The sequence below is a fragment of the Microcebus murinus genome, chromosome 4, assembly GCF_040939455.1.
Source record: "Microcebus murinus isolate Inina chromosome 4, M.murinus_Inina_mat1.0, whole genome shotgun sequence".
In the NCBI taxonomy this organism is placed as follows: Eukaryota; Metazoa; Chordata; class Mammalia; order Primates; family Cheirogaleidae; genus Microcebus; species Microcebus murinus.
Genome location: NC_134107.1, coordinates 11,721,365 through 11,731,472, shown reverse-complemented (window position 1 = coordinate 11,731,472; position 10,108 = coordinate 11,721,365). Strand labels below are relative to the sequence as shown.

The window sequence follows — 10,108 nt, the reverse complement described above, 5'->3', positions numbered from 1 at the left end:
CCTACTGCATGCACCGTACCCCAAGGATGTGTCCTCTCTCCGCCCCTACCCCTCTGCACAGAAATGCCGGCTCTAATCCTTGCTCATGTTCCTTGGGCTGCTCGACCCCCTCCCCTGGTGATGGCTCCTAACAGGGTCCAGGGCCACTCAGGAAGGGTCCTGTCCCATGAGTCAGTCACTGCAAAGAGGCACTTGCCCGAAACAGACTGTGCCCATTCCTGCATGGTGGGCTGAAGTGTAGCCCGACTCTCCACCTCTTGGCTGCGTGCACACCTTCGCTGCCGCCTTGTCACGGCAAGGGTACTTCCTGCCCCTTGACTTTGAGGATTTGCTCTGCTGATGACACATGAGCAAAAGTGATGAGCTGCCACATCCCAAGGAGTCTCATATGTTCCCTCGCCCTCCTGTGCCTGCACCATCGCTCTGAGAGAAACGTGCCCCAGCCGCCCCTCCTGGCCAGCGAGGATCAGGGGCACGTGGAGAGGACCTGCAGCAGCAAGCCGAGGACCGGCAGGGAGAAGCAGAGCTGCCCCAGCTGCCCAGCCAAAGTCCAGCCTGGACCAGCCAGGCTCAGACCAATCCACAAAGTCAGGAGACTAAATCGTTGTTGTAAGCCATTGACTTTCGGGACAGTTTGTTAAACACTGTTGGGCAATAGCTAACTGATACATCCCGGCACTCAAGGAATGTTTGATGAGGGCATGACACTGTGGCAGCCAGTCAGAGGCAGGAGAGCTCAATGTAGAAGAATTGAGATGCTTCCTGACCCAGGCATGGTGGCTCACGCCTGCAATCCTAGCACTCTGGAAGGCTGAGGCAGGAGGATCGCTTGAGGTCAGGAGTTTGAAACCAGCCTGAGCAAGAGCAAGAACCCATCTCTACCAAAAATAGAAGAAAAAAAAAAATAGCTGGGCATGGTGGCGCATGCCTGTAGTCCCAGCTACTCGGGAGGCTGAGGCAGGAGGATCGCTTGAGCCCAGGAGTTGGATATGATCACACCACTGCACTCCAGCCTGGGTGACAAACTGAGACCATGTCTCTGAAAAATAGAAATTAAAAAAATTTTTTTAATTTAAATTTTAAAAAGCTTCCTCCAGGAGGCTGCTCCGCATGTTGGCAGCCTGCCGCGTGCCAGGTGCCGTGCACACAGCTCTCATTTATCCTCATCGACACCCCTGCAAGGTAGACATGGCTATTCTGGCACTGCTGAGCCTCCTCACTCCCACGTGGTGACAGCCGGCTGGAGCCCAGCCATCCCTCACCCTCTGCCCAGGCCCCTCCGTCCCTGTCCCGCTGACCTCGGCCCGCCCCTCCCTGCTGCCCTCACCTGGCCCCAACCACTCCTCTGTATCACCTGCCTGATCCTTCCCAGCACTGCAGGTGGAGACCCCTGACCCCTGCGTGGGCCCTGAGTCAGGGTCCCTGAATCCCTCTCTGCCAGCCCCGCAGGGAGCAGCCATCCTTTAGGGGAGAGCAGTTGTGCTGGAGAACTCACAGCACCCCAAGGCTGTCCACCCACCTTCCAGAGAGACGGGGGTCGCTGAAACCACAGAAAAGGGGAAGTCGCTGAGGAGGCCCCCCTAGAAGACAGAGCACCAAAGACTGAACCCAGGGGAGACTTCAAGGGGAGGAGGTGAGCCCCCAGGCCCCCAGGAGAGAGACAGAAGGGGGCCAAGACAGGAGAAGAAATGTCCCGGAGGCCAGAAGGCCTTGCTTCTGGGGTGCAGGTGCCCAGAGGATGCTGCCGAGGGGTAAGGGAAGAGCGCCCAGCAGAGCCTGCCCCCGCACTGGGCAGCAGGAGGGCAAATGTGACCTGTGATGACCTTTAAGATCACTGATTGCCCACCCAGCTCAACAGGGTGAGAAGCCCAGCTGCAAAGGGTTTGGGTTTTTTTTTTTTTTAAAGACCAGCACCAGCTCCTAAGGGCTCTAAGCAAGCTTCGGGCAGCTGGTGGGACGTGTTTCTCAGCCCGGTCCAAGGCCGCTGACCATGTACGCCCTGGGAGAGAACACAGAAAATGCATTCTCCGTTCCTTCCAGAAACGTCCCTAAAATTGGGCTGTTTCCTCCATTTTTCCCCAAGACACTACGTTCTGCTTTGCTCCACATCCTTTAGTACAAAAGAGACCAAAGCATATGAATAGCGTTGGGAGATTTCCCAGAAAAAAATAAATAAAATGCACTTTGTTTTCTATAGCTGTGGAATCATAGCTCCCTAACTACCTGGGTCCATCATTTCTTTTCTGGAAAAATTCCAGGAGAATAAGCCAAAATCCTGCTCAGACTCATACAGTCCCACCTTTGCCCCACATACCTGAGCCCCTTGGGCAGCTGGGACACCAGTAGAGCCAAAGCTGGGACATGAGTGGATTCACAGTGTCCAGCCGAGTCTCTGTGCAGAGCCAGATTTGTGTTCCAGAAGTTGTTAAAATATTCTTGACTAATAGTCCTCACAAAACAACAAAGGGACTGGGCACCATGGCTCATGCCCGTAATCCCGGCACTCTGGGAGGCCGAGGTGGGAACATCATTTAAGGCCAGGAGTTGGAGACCAGACTGAGCAACACAGTGAGACAACAAGACAACATCTCCATATGAAACAAAATAATTAGCTGGGCATCATGGTGCTCACCTGTAGTCCTGGCTACTTGGGAGGCTGAGGAGGGAGGATTGCTTGAGCCCAGGAGTTTGAGGTTGCTGTGAGCTAGGCTGACGTGCAACTGCACTCTACCCAGGGTGACAGAATAAGATTCTGTCTCAAAATAATAATAATAATGTGGGAAAATGTACTCAAAAAGTCCATAAGTGAGGCATGATCACACATGCCATCAAAAGCCATGGTCATTCTCTCTGCTGTCCTCCAAGGCATTGGCCTCCTCCTACCATCACACTTCTGTGGTCACAGAGCAGCCACCAGCTGCAGCTGGGCTTCCTGGCTCCTGGGTCACAATCAGTGGGAGAGGGTCAGCGGTGCCAGTTAGTCAGCTCTCTGGTGGGTGGGGCAGGGGAGAAAGCCCTGGTTTGTAGCATTTGCCCATTTCTGTGGTGTAAATACTCCACCATGCCTGATTTCAAGCTACCAACTCAACTACACAGTTGGAAATACATGCACACACCACATTCACGCACAGCTCCTGCACATCCCTGGGAGCAGAGAAGCATCCTTCCCTATACCAAATGGGGAATCCCCATGGCACTGAGGATGGGATCCCATGGATCAGTTTAGACCAGTCAGAGCCCATCCCTGGAGCCCGAGCCAATTGCACCCATACCAGTTGGAGCTCCGCAGTGGCAGCAGGAGGAAGGAGCAGAGGATGTTGGGAGACGCAGCCACAGTGGATACAGTGGATGTGGCCCTCTCACCTTCCTAGTATTCCCCTCCCAACATTCCCGCCCAGCTGGCCTCTTGCAGCTTCCAGCAGCAACCCCAACGCCACCTGGCAGCCCTAAGAGCAAGCCCACTCTGGGTGGTGGTAAGCAGTGGCTGATTCCTGGTTTGAGGACAATGAAGCCATGAGTCTGGCAGGCAGGAGGACCTCAGGGAAAACCAGGACAGCAAAAGCCAGCAGCTCCAGGAACCACCTCCCAGGCTTTTGTCATGGCTGTGTGGCAAGCAGCCTGCCGGCCTGACAAAGCAGCAGCCATTGCCCATCACGATCACAGCCTGGCCCCTCCCAGGCAAAGGGGGGTGGGGGGACCGCCGCCAGGAACTCTCACACCCCAGTCTGCACAAGCTCAGGGTCTCTTGGTCCATCTCTGGAACCCAGAAAGGTGGAAGAAGGTGGAAAGCCAGAGGGAACAGCCCTGTATCTCTGACCACCTCCGTCATAAATGCACAACCACATTGTCAGATGGTTCATTTTTCTTGCAAGCTAAGCCCAGGGCTTTGGGAAGACAGACAGCTATGCAAGGCATGGACATGCCTGCCCAAAGCCTGAGGTTCCTGCATCTACACTGGGGGAGGACTGTGGTCTGAAAGGCGCCCCCTCCCTCCACTGCCTGCTTCCTGGCCCAGAGCCACGTGGTGGGCTCGAACTGATGCTTCCTGCATCATCTGTGCAGAAAACCTGTTTCTCTCTGCTGCCAGCAAAGCTAATTGCTGAGTTAATTGGCAATGTGTTGTTAGGTGAAAAAGAGCAAGTTATAAAACTATATTTATAGTTTGACATTCTTGAGGAAAAGGAAATATGTGTATGTGTGTTCATGCATGTGTGTGTGTCTCAGAGGAATGTCTATACAAATATAAATGGACGTAGAAAACAAGACTAGCACAGGGGTTCTCACTGGGGACAATTTTGCCCCTCCCAAGGACATCTGGCCATGTCTGGAGACAGTTTAGGCTGGCACAACTCGGGGAAAAGGTGCCATGGCATCTAGTGCGGAGAGGCCAGGGATGCCGCTGAGCACCCGACAATGCACGAGACGGACCCCCGCAGAGAATCACCTGCCCCACATGTCAATAGTGCCGAGTTTGCGAGACCATGACCTAAGCAGTGGTCCCAAAGTGGGGTCTTCCAAACAGTGGCATCACCTGGAACTCATGAAAAAATGCACATTTCCTAGCCCCACCCTTGCTCTACTGACTCGAACATTCTGGGGATGGGGCCAAAAATCTGTGTCTTTCACAAGCCCTCCACGTAATTGTATATTGAATTAAATATACATGTTTTCTCTCTGGATGGGAGGCACAGTTACTTTGATGTTTTCCTTCTTCTCTGTATTTTCTAAAATCTCTCTATTTAACTAGGTATTATCTTTGTGATCAGACAAAATATAATCTAAAGTCTTAACTAATCAGCGATGGTAAGGTTTCCTTGTCAGCGGGGAAGAGAACAGATGGTTCCAAGACCAGAATGTTAATCCTGCCTCGATTTAGGAAACAAGCTGTGTGACCTTGAATGAGCAAGGCGGGCTGAGCCTCAGCTCCCTCACCTGTGAAATGGGCGTCACAATGGTCCCTGTCTCTCAAGTTGATCGGGGCCGTGAGATGAGATCCAAGGCAAAAGCACCCAGCACTGTCTGGTTTCCCAAGAGGTGGTCGGCTGGGTGGAGGTGACCCTGCTCTAATGTGAACAAGGCCACACCAGGACAAGGACCCCCCTGGGCCACACTGGACCCCTTCCCTTCTAACTAGTGGGCTAGAAGATCTCAGACAGCACGATCATTGTGGGCAATGACGTCCCCTCCCCGCATTGGCGACAGCTTGGTTTGCTTAAACAACACCATGTAAATGTTCCTGCATGTCTAGCCATTTTTTCCAATGACAGGGACATTGTGTTTGGAGGAATTTCCTCCATGGGTCCATGAACTGGATGCTGTCAGATACTATTCTAGAACAAATGAAGTCTGTCCCACACTGGGCAGTGTCAAAGGCTCAGCACCAGCTCCACCTCGCTCTGTGTCCCGTGCTACAGGCCACGCCTAGGCAACCCAGCCAATCAGAACTCAGCCCCAGCCTGGGGTAGGACTCCAGTTGATCCTTTATACACATTCTGGGTCAGCTAAAAAAAAAAAAAAAAAAAAAAGCCAGATACACAGTTGGAGGTAAATAATAAAATAAAAAGGTTGTACCCATGGGCAGAATGTCTCCCAGTAGGAAGGGGCGTGGCAAGGACAGAATGTCTGAATCCCGGCCTACCAGTGGACAGCAGGGGCGCTCCGTGACCTTGGACGAGTGACTCAGCCTTGCTGGGCGCCCATCCCTGGTCTGTGAATGGGGGTGAAGAGCGTGGCCTTTGCCAGCCCTTGCGAGGATTAGTGAGGCCACCTGCCCGCGATGCTGCTACGCGGCCCTGAGTCTGTCAGTGCATAGTAAGTGCTCATTAAATGGTGGCTCTTAACTGCCCCGGCAGCTCTTGCACCACAGCCAGGCTGGCTCTGGAGACACCTGTGATCCCTGGACACAGGCTCATTGTTCGTTTTCTTCCTGGAGGATATGGGATTCAAGGCCGCCGTCCCCCAACCTGGAACCGTTTATGCTCACAGAGGAAGGCCCGGGACAAGGCTCTGGGCAAAGTCGTCCTGTCCCTGGGAACCCCGGGAAGACAGCTTTGCTGCAGCTGCCGCACAGAACGAGGTGCCCCCGTGGCCTGAGGAGGCGTGGGGGAAGGGGCCTGTCTGTGAGAGAAAGGGTGAGGACCTCAGGCCAGATGAGAAGCCTGGCCGGGAGGGAGCAGCCCCCACACACGCCCATTTCGGTGCCCACCCAAGCGTCTGAGCTGCCTGAGAAGGTGACAGCATCTGGCTTTTAGCAAGACAAAGAAATAATGATCCTCAGAGGGCCTGAGAATTACCTTGTAGTTTCCTTGGAAACCAAGTCCCCTGTTCACCCTCCTCAGACCTCTCTTCTCCGTCTCCTCTTTCTCTCCTGCCTTGATCTGGGCCCCGAAATCAGAAAGAGTCAGGTCCTCACTTTACAAGGGGGGTGGGCCACCAGCAAAGAGGAGAGAGTGGCACATTGCCCTGTCTTTTGTCTGAGGACCATATTTCAGGGTAACCAAGGAGCCCTAGTTGCTGAAGGAAAGGTTTCCTGCAAATAAATGGAGGAGGAAGGATAGAAAATCAGTTTGTAACTTCTAATAAAATAAATGATCCAGGCGGTGGGTGAAACATTTAGAGGAAAAGTTGATGGATGTCCCAGTTAATAACAATCCATCCTTAAATGTGGTGACTAACAACAATTTCATACTGTCTCTCCCGCTCAGAGCTGAGCGAGCCTGAGCTGACTGGGCTGGGCGGTCTCACTCGGGGTCTGTCATACAGCTGGAGCCAAATGGCCGCTGGGGCTGAAGTGATGTGGAGACTCAACTAGGTAGGACCCAAGATGGCTTCCCACAGCCGATGAACGGCGGGGACAGGCAGGCGTCTCTCCCTGTCTCTCTCCATGTGACCTCTCTGGGGTGCCTCCCGGCAGGGCGGCCACAGAACAGTCGCACTCCTTAGGTGGCAGCTGGCCCCCCAGGGTGATGCTCTGCGAGACTGAAGGGGAAGCTGCCAGGCTTCTCACGGCCTCGCCACCTCGGAAGCCACACAGGGTCCCTCCTACCGCAGGCTGGTGCCAAAAGCAAGTCAGAGAGCCAGCCCGGACTGGAGGGGAGGGCACTGCGGCGGCGGGCACGCATACTGGGGGGCCGTCTTTGCAGACTGGCTACCAAAGGAGGAACCTCGCCATGGAGGGGTCAGGCTGTCACCACCTGAACTCACACATCCTTTCTAGCACCCCTAAAAAGGGGACAAGCTGACCGCATGAGCCCTAGTAAGACGCGAGAGCACGCAGCACCCCGCGTGGAGAGTTCTTGTGAAAAGAGAAGTTCAGCCTAGTTCTAAGCGAGCCTCTAATGCTGAGGCCCCTTTGCAGGAAGCGCAGGGGTGGGGGAGGCAGCGCTAGGGCAGTGCTGTGGGGAAGCAAACAGAGAGGCCCAGAACGAGGAGCAATCCCCGGGAGAAAGAGCCAGGTTTCCACTAGACATCGATGGCATTCAATTAAAAAAAATAACACAAAGCTGCGACGTGCTCAGCTTAGGGTCGGAAGGGCCTTAAGAAACCTAACGACCAAAGGCCGCACGGGGGCCTTTCCTGGACCCAGATACCAAGGAACGAACCATAATATAAAAAGATTATGGGCCGAGTAGGAGATGATCCCGAGTGGTTAATATTTATTTTGTTAGGTGTGATAATAGCTTTGTGGTTATATAAGAAAATGTCTTTTTTTTTTAGAGAAATGTGTAAAGGGGAAGTCACATTACGATTGAGATTTTATTTTAAATTTTTCTGCAGAAAGAAATAGAGAGAGAGGAAGAGAATGTAGCAAAATCTTGCTCATTATCGAATTGGGGTAAGTGACAGGTAGGTGGGGCCTCATGGCACTATTCTCTCCACTCGTGTGTGTGTGTGTGTGTGTGTGTGTGTGTGCACATGTGTTTGAAATAGTTTGTGATAAAAAGAAAAATGTTGAAGGGGAGCCGTTGAGAAGGAGCCTTTATCCCCCACTGCTCCTGACAGCGTGGCTTCGCACTGGAATCATTTGTCACAGTAAAGCTCAGCTGCCCCGATCTCGTCAAGAACAAATGCAGCCTTTCAAAGTCACCTTTCATAAAGCCAGAGGCTGCCTGTCTAAGCTGTCGCTTCCACCTCTCCTATTGTTAACCGGGGGCTCTGCTCAGCGAATTGGCAGATTTTAGCTCCTAAAGAACAGCAGCCCCCTCCCCACCTCGGATCACATGTCCCCAGGGTTCTGTCTCCTTTGTGGGGGTGACATCGGCCTCCAGTGGACACGGCAGGCCACATGCTGTATCAGGGAAGGTTTGAAGCAGACAAAGGGAAGAAGGTCAAATACACGGCACGTACAAGTCCACATGCGCATGCCTCCCAAACCAGAGAGAGAGAGAGAGAGAGAGAGTTAGGGGATTAATTGGCCAGGACCAGTCCTCCTTCAGGCTGGATGTTGCTTCTCCATCTGTAAAAAGAAGGGGCAAGATCGGTGGCCCCGGCCCCTGGCTGACCCCCAAGAGATGTCTCTACTATAGGATTGGAATAGGTGCCTGTTTTTGAAATTCCCTGGTGATTCCAAGGTCATGGTCCCAGATCAGCTTTTGGGGCCCCCAGGAACTGAGTTTGTAGAATCCGGACCCGCATGGGTCTCAGATGTGCTCACTCGGACACTCAGACCTCTCATGGGCAGGGCGGAGGGAAGAGGGCAGATCACTGGCCTGGGAGTCAGGAGCCCCAGGCTCAACCCCAGCTGAGCAGCACCAGGAGAGTCACCGCTTCTCAGGGGCTCAGCTGTAAACCGGGAGCAGGATGAGATGCTGGACCAAGCTGCCTGCCTCTGAGACTCTGCTAACCATAAAAGGGTAGGGACTAAAACACTGAGCACCTGTCCACCCGGATCCTTAGCACCTGTGGGTGGCTGGCTTGGCGCCTTTAACATGCAGCAGTGAACAGCAACTTTCTGACAGGCAGGTCTGAATCCTGCATCTCCGACCTTTCCAAGGAGACCCCAGGCCAGGCCAGTGTCTCCCCTGGGCACACAAGAGACAGAGCTTTACCAAGAAGAAGACATGTGGGCTCAAGGTGTGATGGTCGCCGAGGACAGTGATGTGTGTCCTCAGCTGGAGCAAAGTTACATGCTCTCGGCCCCAGAAAAACTCTCGGAACTACCCCATAATCAAAGAAAGCAACCCAAGTGGATCTATCAGAATTAAGCCTAGTTTTACCCTTTCCCGTAATGAATGAGGCTATAGGCTGTAATATCCACCTGTCTACCTTGTGGCTGTGCGCTGACACAGGTGCATACTGTGCACACACATCCAGGCACACACCGAGCTTAATGGAAAGACATCAAGCAACACAGAGAACGACATTTTTAGGTCCCACCTGCAGACAAACCAGGTGCCCCGCCCACCCTCACCTGACCAAGCCCTCCTTCTAGGCACCACCCTGGACATGGGGCACAGTCATGCCCCTCATCAGGAAGGGAGGGAAGGCACATCACAGACTGGCCAAGACCTGCTAGGCTCAGAAACAGCACCAAACATATTGTGTCACATAACCAAGCAGGTGATATAGCTGGGGGAAAGTTTGAAGGAGCCAGAATATTCTTGATATTACAAAGATTACAAAGATTCCTATTTTTAAGGAAATACTCTTTCTTAACAGAAGTTCCTTCAATGTGGCAGGGTTAGGAGGATTTTTCTTCTTCTTCTCTATATATCTGTATTTTCTGCTCTTTCTACAATAACCACGTCCCGCTGTTTTCATAGAGACTTGAGCTCTCCCATTTGGGGCCGGATAACTCCGTGCTTCCGAGGGCTGTCCTGCGCATTGTGGGGTGCTTAGCAGAACCCTGGGCTCTGCCCACTAGTTCTCAGTAACATTCCCCGGGTGTGACAACCAAAAATGTCTCCGAACGTTGCCCAAGTTCCCCAGGGAGGTAAAATCACCCCCGGTGGAAAGCCACTGGCCTGAAGTGTACCTGCTGAGACAGAGGACGAGAAGCCAGAGAGCAGAAGGAGGCCATAAGGATGGCAGCGACAGGGGCTCAGCTCTTCCCAAGCGCCAGGCGCCATGCTCCACGCTTCCCGGGCGTCACTGTCTAAACCTCACGGGA

The 10,108-nt window shown here is 53.2% G+C and overlaps 1 long non-coding RNA gene across 1 annotated transcript; it reads right to left on the bottom strand.

The window, feature by feature from the left end:
- Positions 1 to 954: 954 nt before the first annotated feature.
- On the bottom strand, positions 955 to 2,889 carry LOC142870451 (uncharacterized). Its single transcript, XR_012918825.1, has 3 exons — positions 2,633 to 2,889; positions 2,315 to 2,392; positions 955 to 1,039 (listed from the first exon to the last, which is right to left on the bottom strand). It is a non-coding gene; the product is annotated as an uncharacterized LOC142870451 (long non-coding RNA).
- Positions 2,890 to 10,108: the final 7,219 nt, after the last annotated feature.